Source organism: Bos grunniens, chromosome 23, assembly GCF_055505025.1.
Source record: "Bos grunniens cultivar Pamir isolate PY7600 chromosome 23, Bosgru_T2T1.0, whole genome shotgun sequence".
Classification (NCBI taxonomy): domain Eukaryota; kingdom Metazoa; phylum Chordata; class Mammalia; order Artiodactyla; family Bovidae; genus Bos; species Bos grunniens.
Window position 1 is genome coordinate 12,070,089 of NC_141187.1, and position 10,289 is coordinate 12,080,377.

A 10,289-nucleotide genomic window follows, 5' to 3' on the forward strand; every position below is an offset into this window, starting at 1 on the left:
CCAGAGGGGTGAGGGAGCAGGGTGGGTTGTGGACACAACAGCTTTCATCAGTCACAGGCTCAGTGGCTGAGTGCCGCCTCTGGAGAGTGCTCATTTCCTGGCACACGTCTAACCTGACGTGTGGCAATGAGAGTGGCAATGCGGGTTCCAGAAGCCAGAGAGAGCTGCAGGCAGAGGAGTACAGGTGCCAACAGCGGGAGGTGGGCTGGGGCACTGAAACGGTAAAGGTGAGGGTACAGACAGGACAGCAGCTGCTACAGAAGATGGACTTCTGCCTGGAGGACAAGGCTGAGCAGGTGCTTCTGGCAGGCGACCAGCAAGATTAAGGGCCAGAAAGCTGTGTTTGGAGACCCTGGAGTGCAGGATGAAGGTGGCAGAGATAGAATGGGAGGCCAGGAGGTGAGGGGCCATGATGCAAAGCCATGGACCTTGGCCTCCTCTGGCCACTGAGGCTTTTCAGGAGGGGACACTGGAGGAGGGCAAGTCTAAAAGACACCCCTGAGCTCCATGGTTAACCAGTGACCCCAGAATACAAAACTCGCTGATCAGGCCTGGGGCAAAATGCTCACAGTCCTTGCACAAATGAATTGCTGATGGTTCAAGAGCAGCCTCTGGGCATTGCCACTGGAGAGGTCATTTCTCCTTTATGGGCTATGATAGTGGTGGCAAGTAACTGAGGTCACCTGTGAAGTTCAGGGAAGCCAGCCGGCAGGCCAGAAGGTGTTGCAGTCTTGCTGTCTGGGCCCGGCAGCCAGATTAGAGCCAACCACCACCCTGCCCACCCCACCATGTAACCAACCCTTGTCCCTCTGATTACAGACTGTGAGCACGGAATGGGCCATGCCCAGAAGATGTGGAATAATCAGCATCAGCGTTTTGCCTTTGCCATCCAAGACTGCAAACGCTCTATCATCTGACCTAATCCACGGTGTTAATGACGGCAGAGCAATTTCGAGAGGCAACCCGCAGCATTGATAAGGAGAGGAAAAGCACCACGGGGCTTAGGAGGCAGAGCTCACAGATGAGGCAGCTGCTGCCCGTCTCCTACCCCACCCCCCACCCCCTGTTGTGTAAACACTGCCCTCAGATCTGCCCTGTACAAGGCTGGGGATGATAAGACAAAAAGAACACAAAGGAGCAGAAGGACTGTGCATGGGACAGGGAGTGGAGGCCGTCCATACTGCATCTTAGAACAAACTGGAAAAAGGCCTTTGGGTAAATGCTGTCCTGAGCCAGCCAGGGCACATGGCTCGTGGACCAGAGTGTGGACTGGATTTGAGCCTCTGTGTACTCCCTTGGCTGGGTGCCCTTGGGAAGTGAAGACCCTGCACCACAGTGCATGGGAGTCCTGGGGAGACAGGGAAAGACAGAGGGCATGGCAGGAACCTGAAACCATCATGGCAGTAGAGAGGTGAGGGAGATGCAGTGTCTGATTCCATCCATTACTAGAAATGCTAGCAGGGGCATGGTTGGAGATCATCTTGATTAAACCCCTTCTTTCACTAAAACGTTTAGAGAAGGGGAGTAAAGAACTTAAGGTCACCCGCCTCTTCCCTCAATAAGACACTCCAGTAGTAACAGTGAGGTCAGATGCCCAAGTGCAAGGTGGACCTGCCTGAGAAGGTCTGGGAGCAGCCCTGTTCGGTAGGGCTGAAGGCAGGGGCACAAGCTGGCCACGGAGCTCTCCACACCTCCAGCCCCCATTCCTCCTGGAGCTGCCCCACCATCCCAACCAGAGCCCCACCCCACCCTTCCTTTCTGCCTCTCCCCACACGGGAGCACCACTAGCTCAGTCATCCGGGCAAAGGGAAGCCCCAGGGCGCTCCTGCTGCTGGTTCAGCGGCCTTTCCTAGCCGCTCGGATCCCAGCTGTGCCCCTGCCCCCGCCCCCACCCCAGGGCTGCCTCCCACGTCTCTTGTACTCCTCCTTCCAGCCCCTCCTGCCTTTCTAAGTGAGGGGAGGCCTCCCTGTCTAGCTACTAGAATCTTCACAGCAACCAGGGGATCCACTTGACACCAGAGTCAGGCTGTGTCACTTCTCTGTTTGAGACCTTGCCTTGGGTTCCATCTCCCTCTGTGCCAAGAGGACTTGATGGGCCGTGGGCTGTGGACCAAAAGGCCTGTGACCTCTCTTGACTTCAGCTCATCTTTCCTCTCTGACTTCAGCCCATCACAACCTTCACTCCAGCCATACTGGCCTCCTTATTGACCCGCAGGCTCCTGTCTCAGGGCCTTTATAGTGCTGTTCCCTCAGCCTAGAATACTTTAAATAGAAAAAAAAAATTATGTTTGACTGCCCCAGGTCTCAGTTGCAGCATGTGGGATCTAGTACCCTGACCAGGGATTGAACCTAGGCCCCCTGCATTGGGAGCATGGAGTCTTAGTCTCTGGATCACCAGGGAAGTCCCAGCTTAGAATACTTGGCCCTGGGGCCCTCAGGTCTCTGCCTCGTCTGCAGGAGGATTTCCTGGCCATTATACCTAACACAGTGCCTTGTTACTCTTTGCCCCTGACCCTCCTTTATTATTCCTCAGAGCGATATCCTTCTCTGTTTTCCCCACTAAAATACAAGTTTTATACAAGCAAGAACCTTGCCTTGTTTGTGGTTACACTCCCAGCTCCTAAATAGTGCCTAGCACATAATAGGTGCTCAGTTGATCATACTGACGTCAGCTGGACTTGGCCTGCAGCGGCTTGAAGTAGGGTTTTGGTTCCCAGCCAGAGATGGGGGTTGGGTAGCAGCAGTGAGGGGCTGTATCCTAGCTGCTTGACCAGTGGCCAGTGACAAGGCCTTGGCCCATCAGCTGTGCAGAAAGGAATTTCCACACAGAGACAGAGAGTAGTGAAAAAAGTAAAGCGTTTATTAGGAGGAAAAGAGTCTATGGGCAGGCTCAGTGTTGTGATCTCGTGGTAGTTTGAATCACTTCCATGGGGTGTTTCTTCCAGGTTTCCTTTGGCTGATCATTTTGATTTGCCTGGTTCTGAGTCCATATTTGGTAAATCTCAGGAACTTCCCATGTGTGTGTGATCATCTCTTAGTCAAGATGGATTCCAGTGACGAGGCCTATGGGTAGTTGACATCACTCCTTTTGACCTCCAACGAGCTTTATAGTCAGGAAGTTCTTGATTTCGAGAATGAGAAATACGTGGTCTCTTATCCTTTACCTGGGCAGGACCTAGCCTCCTCTCTCGCTCCTGCTGTTGTGGAGTTTCTGTCCACAGGGAACGAAACCCAGCTGCTCACCCTGGGGCCCATCTATCTGCTCCTCAATATGACAATATGAAAAGTTCATAAGTTCATCTCTCCCCTCTGAAACACTGACTCATTCAGTGAGGACCCTTGGCTTCTACTGAGCAGTCCCAAATAGGGTCACCCCCATATACATCTCACACCGAGCCTTCATCCATCCAGCATTTATGGAGCATCTATTATGAATTCAGTTGTTGCATTGACAACTTTCAGACTGAGACTCTCTGGGCTCCATGGCCACTAGCACAGAGAAGGAAATGGATCTTATCCCTTTACTTTGTTTACCGAGAACCTACCATGTAATAAGCACAGCAACACGGATTTAACACCCATCACACATGGAATGCTCACAGTAACTCTACGATGCTATTGTCCCATTTGATAAACTCTGTGCCACGAGCCGGGCTAGTTCACTACCAGGGAGAGAGAGATGAGGGAGACCCAGTCTCCGCAGAAGCTCTGTCCAGTAGCGTTGGAGCACTTGTTTTGAGTGACCTTCGAGGAATCTATAGAATATGGGTCTTAACTTGCCCAAGTTCACACAGACAAGTGGCAGAGGACAGGATGCAAACCCAGCCCCTGTCTTTGCCTGACGCCAGGCCAACTCCTTCAGCCTTTACTCAGGGCTTGTCAAGGAGTCTCGGTGTCTGTGACGTAGCCCCTCATGTGGCTGCGGGGCCTAGTCTGGCGTGATGTGATCTGTGCTCAGAGCCTTGTCCCTTTTACTTTTCACCACAGCACAGACATCACAGCACGTCACTCTCTGCCCTCCTCGATCCTCCCCTCCAACATTTAACCCAGTATTTAGCTCTTTATTGTGGTATTGGAAACCTCAGTGCTACAAAGGACTTGAAAGATAATGCAACTCACTTTGATTTTACAGATTTGGAGTCTGAGTCCTAGAGAGGGAAAGAAATTGGCCGAGGTTATTTTGCCAACAAGTAGCAACTGGAGGTAAAAACTAACAGTTGTTCAGATTAGAATGAACTCCTAGATCTTTTCTTCCCTTAGCTCAGCTCCTTCAAGAAAGGATGGGTCCCCTTGACTTTATAAATGCAATTGTGCCATCTCCGAGCCTTTGGTGATAGGGGCCAAGGTGAACCTCCATCTCCACCATCAGCTTTTTACACCCAACCAGAACCGGCCACATGGTTGGCCCTGGCCCTTCTTCCTGCCATTTTCTCTCCACCAGGCCCATATTCTACCCATCTGTCAGGTACCATCACTTCCAGGAAGCCAGCCTGGATTCACCCAAGGTCACCAAGTTTCTCCTTCCATTGAACCTCCAAAACATTTCTCTTAGGTAGATTTTTCTCTCTTCTCCACTTAACAGGGAGTGTACCCTGAAGGCATTGGCCCTTGGATCTTGGTCCTCCGTAGCCTGGCCTTTCCCAGCCTCGGCCTCCCTCTCTTCTTTTTTGCTGGATTTAATTACACTTGAACATATTACTTCTCAGTCAGCCAGTCTGCTCTTGGGCCTCCTGAACACTCTCTTCATTTGATCTCAGCCATTTCCTCTTATTTGCGCATCTTGGGAAATGGAGAATGAATCCTCACATTTGAATCTTCAGAAGCTTAAAAGCAGCCTATGTCACTTTCTGAAGTCCCAGCCTCCCACCAACACACTTGATGTTCTCCTGATCGGCCCGGGGGGTGGGATAAAATAGCTGGATTGAAAGCCTTGATTGAGTCTATTCCCCAAACCCCCTCCCATTTCTCCCCCTGGCCTGGTTGCTTGAGGGTCTGCATAGGCCTCAGGCGGATGGGTAGGGAGGGGAGCCGTCATTCCACCCACACCCTCGGATTTTTCCTTACCCTGCAGTTCGTTTAGCACATCCCCTGGCTGGACCTGCACTGGGGCAGTCTGAAAAGCCACCAAGGGTGAAACTTTTCTTTTTTTTTTTAAGCTATAAATTCATTTTCATGCCAAACTGCTTGTATCTGCCCGCCTGGCTGTGGAAGAAAACGGAAACGTGCACGAAATGCCATGAGCTTGGCTTTGTGTGGAAGCTGAAGTCCTCAGGGCCCTGCCCCAGGGGTGCGCCTGCTGGCATCTCCAGCTGCCTGCTGCGATTTCCCCGAGTTCTATTAACTCTGGGCCCTGCTTGTCAGACACACTTCGCATCTTGCCTCCTCCTCCTCCACCCCTGGCTAAGAAAATTTGCCCTGATTACAGGAAGCGTGTGTCCCCTGTTCTCCGATAAGCCTATCAGGAGCCAGGCTGAGGCTCCGGCATCAGGCTTTGGAAGCGGCTGCTGACGGCCTCTCAGGGCTCGCCTGGCCGCCTGCCTGGGGGCAAGGGGGCAGCACAGGGTTGTCTCCACTCCAACCACTCACGTTGTGACCTTGAACCCCTCATTGTCTCTCTGCTTCTCGGGTTCTCCCAGCTTAAAAAAATGGGGATCATAATACCCATTCCGCCTATCCCCTCCAAACTGGTATAAGATTCCAATTAGATGAGGATGTGCTAAAAGGAAATACCATCATAAAACTGCCCCAGTTTAGACCACAGCATGGTGAGAGACCAAGTTGGGCCCTCTCATTCTACAGATGGAAGAAGCCTGCCAAGGTCACGCAACAACCTGGCTTGAAATGACCAGCCTCCACGTTGCCTGAGCTGGAGGGAGGAGGGGGCACAGGATGTTAAGGAAAGTATTCCTGGGGGGGTTTCGGGTATGACCAAGGGAGAGAGCAGACCCAAAGCCCAAAGCTCAGCCCTGCCAAGACCCAGTCAATCAACACAGAGCCTTCATCTACAAAACGGATTGGTCTCTGAAGCGGACATCATGATGTCTTGTTCACAGGCCTTTGGAGAGGATTAAATGGAGTAATCCATGCAAAGCGCGTGGCATGTTCCCTAAACACGAGTTCCTTACCGTCTTCTAGCTTACACAGCTACACGTGCTTTTGAAAAGAGGAGGCACAAGGGGAACGTTTTCTCTTAAGAGCTGAATATTGCCAAAAGGACAACTGTGAGTCTTGGATTTCCTTTTCTTCGGGGGCTTTTCTTATACAGTGACTGTGAAATGGCCATTTTCCCCATCAGTGTAATGAGGAAGAAATATTGCTTCTCCCTCCTTCCCCACTGCCTCTGCTGTATGAGAGCTCCCTCGCAGGTACTCAGGCCAGCCAGCTTTTAATGGAGCTGTGGCCAGATCCTCGCAGAGGGGAAAGTGCTTTCTGAGATTAGCTGAGTGGTGAGGCTAATACAGTTATGATCTAATAAACACACTGATTAGGGTCATTTGTGCTCCTTCCCTCCCTCCCTCACCTCCTCCTGCTGAACCTCGGCAGGACTGTGGCAGGCTCTGCTCGGAAGGGCCTTCAAGAAGATGGCTAAGGCTGGGGTTTCCTGGCCAACTTGACCTGAGGATGCTCTAAGATAGAGCAGCTGGACAGGACAGCCTGCAAGGCAGGCGATTCGGGTCCTCACCCGTGCCCTGCACCTAGATCGTTCTCTTTTTCTGCACCTCATCTTCCTCCTCTGAATGTCAAAGGTAGAGATGAAAGGGCTGAACTTTGCATCAGTTCTCAAGTTCGAGAGAACTTGCCTTTCACTAGCCATGTCACCCTGGGTCCATTATTCCATACACCCTTTCACTCTGTCCAAGGCTTTCTACTTGTCTTTGGGTCTCAGTTGGCTCATCTGCAAATGGGCATACTAAATGCCAACCTCAGAGGCTGGTTTTGGGGATTAAGAGAAAAATACACATAAGCAGCTTCCACAGACCATGGATCAGAGCAAGGGCGACAGCATCTTTTCTTTAAGGATCCTTCTGGTTGACTCTATGGAAGTATTTGCTATTGCTGGGCCTAAAAGACGGCTCCAAAGCTACTTGCTGAGGGATATAAAGTGGCTAAGAAGGACCTGGCTCTTTACCATGGGGCGTATCACAGAACCAGGCCCTGGGCACCGGGGCTTATTCCCCGTTCCTATGCACGGCGGACTTCTCCACCTAGTCCCGTAGACAGGAGAAAGAGCCTTCCCAGGCCTGTTAGTGCCAGGCTTACATCTCAATTCTGGCCCCACGCAGTCCGAGCAGTCGCTGGTTTTCCACATCAAAGGGGTGGCTGGCCTGGCTTGGAATCAATCCTGAAAGGCATTGGTAGGCTTCTGCCTTCTAAAGAGACTGTAAGGCTAAATTGTATTCACACTGGCCTCTAGTGGCAAATTTCCAAAATAGCATGCTAAATGGAAAGTTGGCAGTGGAAGGAATCTTCTCAGAATGACCTAGATTTAGAAACTTAGGGTTAATAGGGGCCTCATTCTGATTTTCGCCTGATGAATGAGAAAACATAATTTCAGAGGTAAAGTGATTTGTCCAATGGTCACACAAAAGCCCTTACAGCTCACTGTCCATAAACTGGTTCTCTGTGGTTTTAGGGATGCAGTTAGGGATCATGAATTACCTACTTGAACAAATAAGGACCCATTTTTTCAAAATCAGACCGAGCCAGCCTTAGAACGAGACCCTGTTTTCTTCCCCTATACATTTTGCTTCTTTTTTTCCCTCCCCTATCTGTTAAAAAAACTAAAAATGTTGCTGGACAATCTCCTGTCCTGGTATCGACATGAATAGTAATCTACCCTACAGGCAACAGGGCTCTGAGACCCTGAAGGGCTTTGTAGGCAGTAAACTCTGCCACTTACACAAATGCGCTTCTCAGTGTTTCCTCCTCCACACGTTGCAAGAATGTAGTGCCAGAAGGGGCCACAGTGACAGCTCGGATTGGCTCGAGGATCTGGGGGTAGGAATCGTTTCCCGTGTGCAGGGAAAGCTATTTTGACATATTCTGGAGACGCAATCCAAAAATAAATCAAGCTGAGGACTTCCACAGGGCTTAGTGGAAAGGCTTTGCTGCCGTACAAGCTAAAGCTTGGGTTGGTAAAGCTATTTCTGCAAATGGATCTCAACCTTTTCCTGACAGAGAACAATTTTTAATTTGATTTATTCAGTAATAACCTCTCAAAGAATTGCATAAGGTGCTGAGGGGGCTCCCAGAGAGGAATAAGACAAGGGTTTTTGCTCTTGGAGTTTAGCCTGGTGGGAGGGAGCGATGTGCAACCTCAGGCCGCTGAAATGTTGGGGTGAAGAGGCAGGAGAGGTGTGCGGTGGCTTCGAGGACCACCGGTGTGAAGGACAGCTGTTTCCCAAAGGCCCATCCCTGTTCTGAGTATTTGCTCCAGCTCATTTAATCTTCACAACAGCCTTAAGAGGTAAGGACCACTAAACCAAGGCACAGAGAGATTAAGGAACACGTTCATCATACTTGTGCTGAGTGGTGACGCTGGGCTCTGAGGCCTGGCAGTCTGGTTTCAGAGCCCTTTACCCTCAGTGTCATGACCGATGACGACATATCCCTGCCTTTCTGTGATGTCTACTAAATCATACCATCTTAGTCATTCTGGTGCCCACAGGATCTCAGGGTCACACGTGGTCTGATGTCCATGGTACACTAAATGGGAATGGAAGGTGGAAGGGCACTGGTTCTTAAAGCTGCACCTTAGCTGCCAAAGCCAAGAGCCGGTAAAGCTCACCCTGTGCTTTGAATCCCTTCAATCTTCTTAATCTTCTGAGAACACTACTGGTCTAGGAGGCAGAAGAAAAGGTTAACGTCCTGACTGCCCATGCCCTTAAGAACCGCCCCCTTGCCCCAATATCATGATGGGCAAACGTGAGAGTTAGCCTCTCACTACTCAAAGTGTGGTCTCTGGACCAGCAATCACCATCACCTGGAAACTGGTCAGAGACGCAGAAATCTCTGGCCAGATGCTGAATCTGGATCCGCTTTCTAAGGGCAGGCTCCCCAGTGATTCTTCTGTGTGGCAAAGTGTGAGAAGCTTGGGCTAGACCCCGTGGGGACTATGCACTTTTCAGTCTGGGTACATGACCTATTTCATTAATCTCCATCTAAGTTACAAACTCATTCTGCGTTCTCCAAATAACCTACCCTCATCTTGATCTATTTGAGCTGTGACTGAAATGAGCTGTGTCCCAGCACATCCCACTTCCATGAGACTTGTCCTAACTGTACTTCTCCAGAGAGGATGTGAACATTCATATGACAAAAGGGTCAACCAGGATTCCTTTTACACAAGCTCCCTTTACACAGAATCAGGAATTTCTACATCTCTGGCTACTTGGCAGAATTACTAGAAACTGTGACTCAGTTCAAGTTTTACTCTTTGAGGTCACATCCTTTCTGAAAACTGGCATGTGCTTGCATGTATGATCACCATGGCATACGTGTGGTATACTCATCCAGAAACAAGGAACTGTGCCTGTGTGGCTCTCTTCCCAACGTAATCACAACCTTGTTTACTTCTCAAAGTAGCCAAAACACATTTCCACCACTCCCATGACCTGGGTGAAAACAGGGATTTTCAGGATTATAATTCTGGAAGGTGAGTGGTAGAGTGTCTTATTCCTTGCTCCCAGAGGAGGATCCAATTATGTCCACCCAGTCCAAGCTGAAAGAAATGTATTTCTACTTTCCTACAATAGAATTCTGTACCCTAAAACCATCTCTGGGAGGTTACAGAGTCACTTACATAGTTTGTTATTGGGTTTTGCTTTCTTGTCATTGAGAGAAAAGAGAAAGATGTGCATGGGGAAAGCCTGAGGAACAGAACCTTGTTTGGCCATTCCATAAAGTAAATCACCATTTCCAAAATCAGAGAGGGATCAGGAGGAACATTTAAGCTATAATCCTCTTTCAGTCAAGGAGCTATCCATTTAAGAAAGCAAATACTACATCACACATTGCCCCTGAGTTCATGATGACACGCGGGTGTATCTCCTGCAAGTTCACCTATTGGTTCAGGTATCTCAGCACATCCACGTGGTTAATCCACAGGGGCGTCCCCCTCACTCAGAAATGCTGGTCGACATCACTTAACTTCCTTCTCTGGTACCTCCATTTAAAAGTCAAACCTCCTCTTGGATGGCAGAAATCTACTAGAGATCCCCAAACCTAAAATGATATGAAAGCCTAAAGATCAGTCCTACAATAAGTACTACTTGAGATGATTCAGAGGT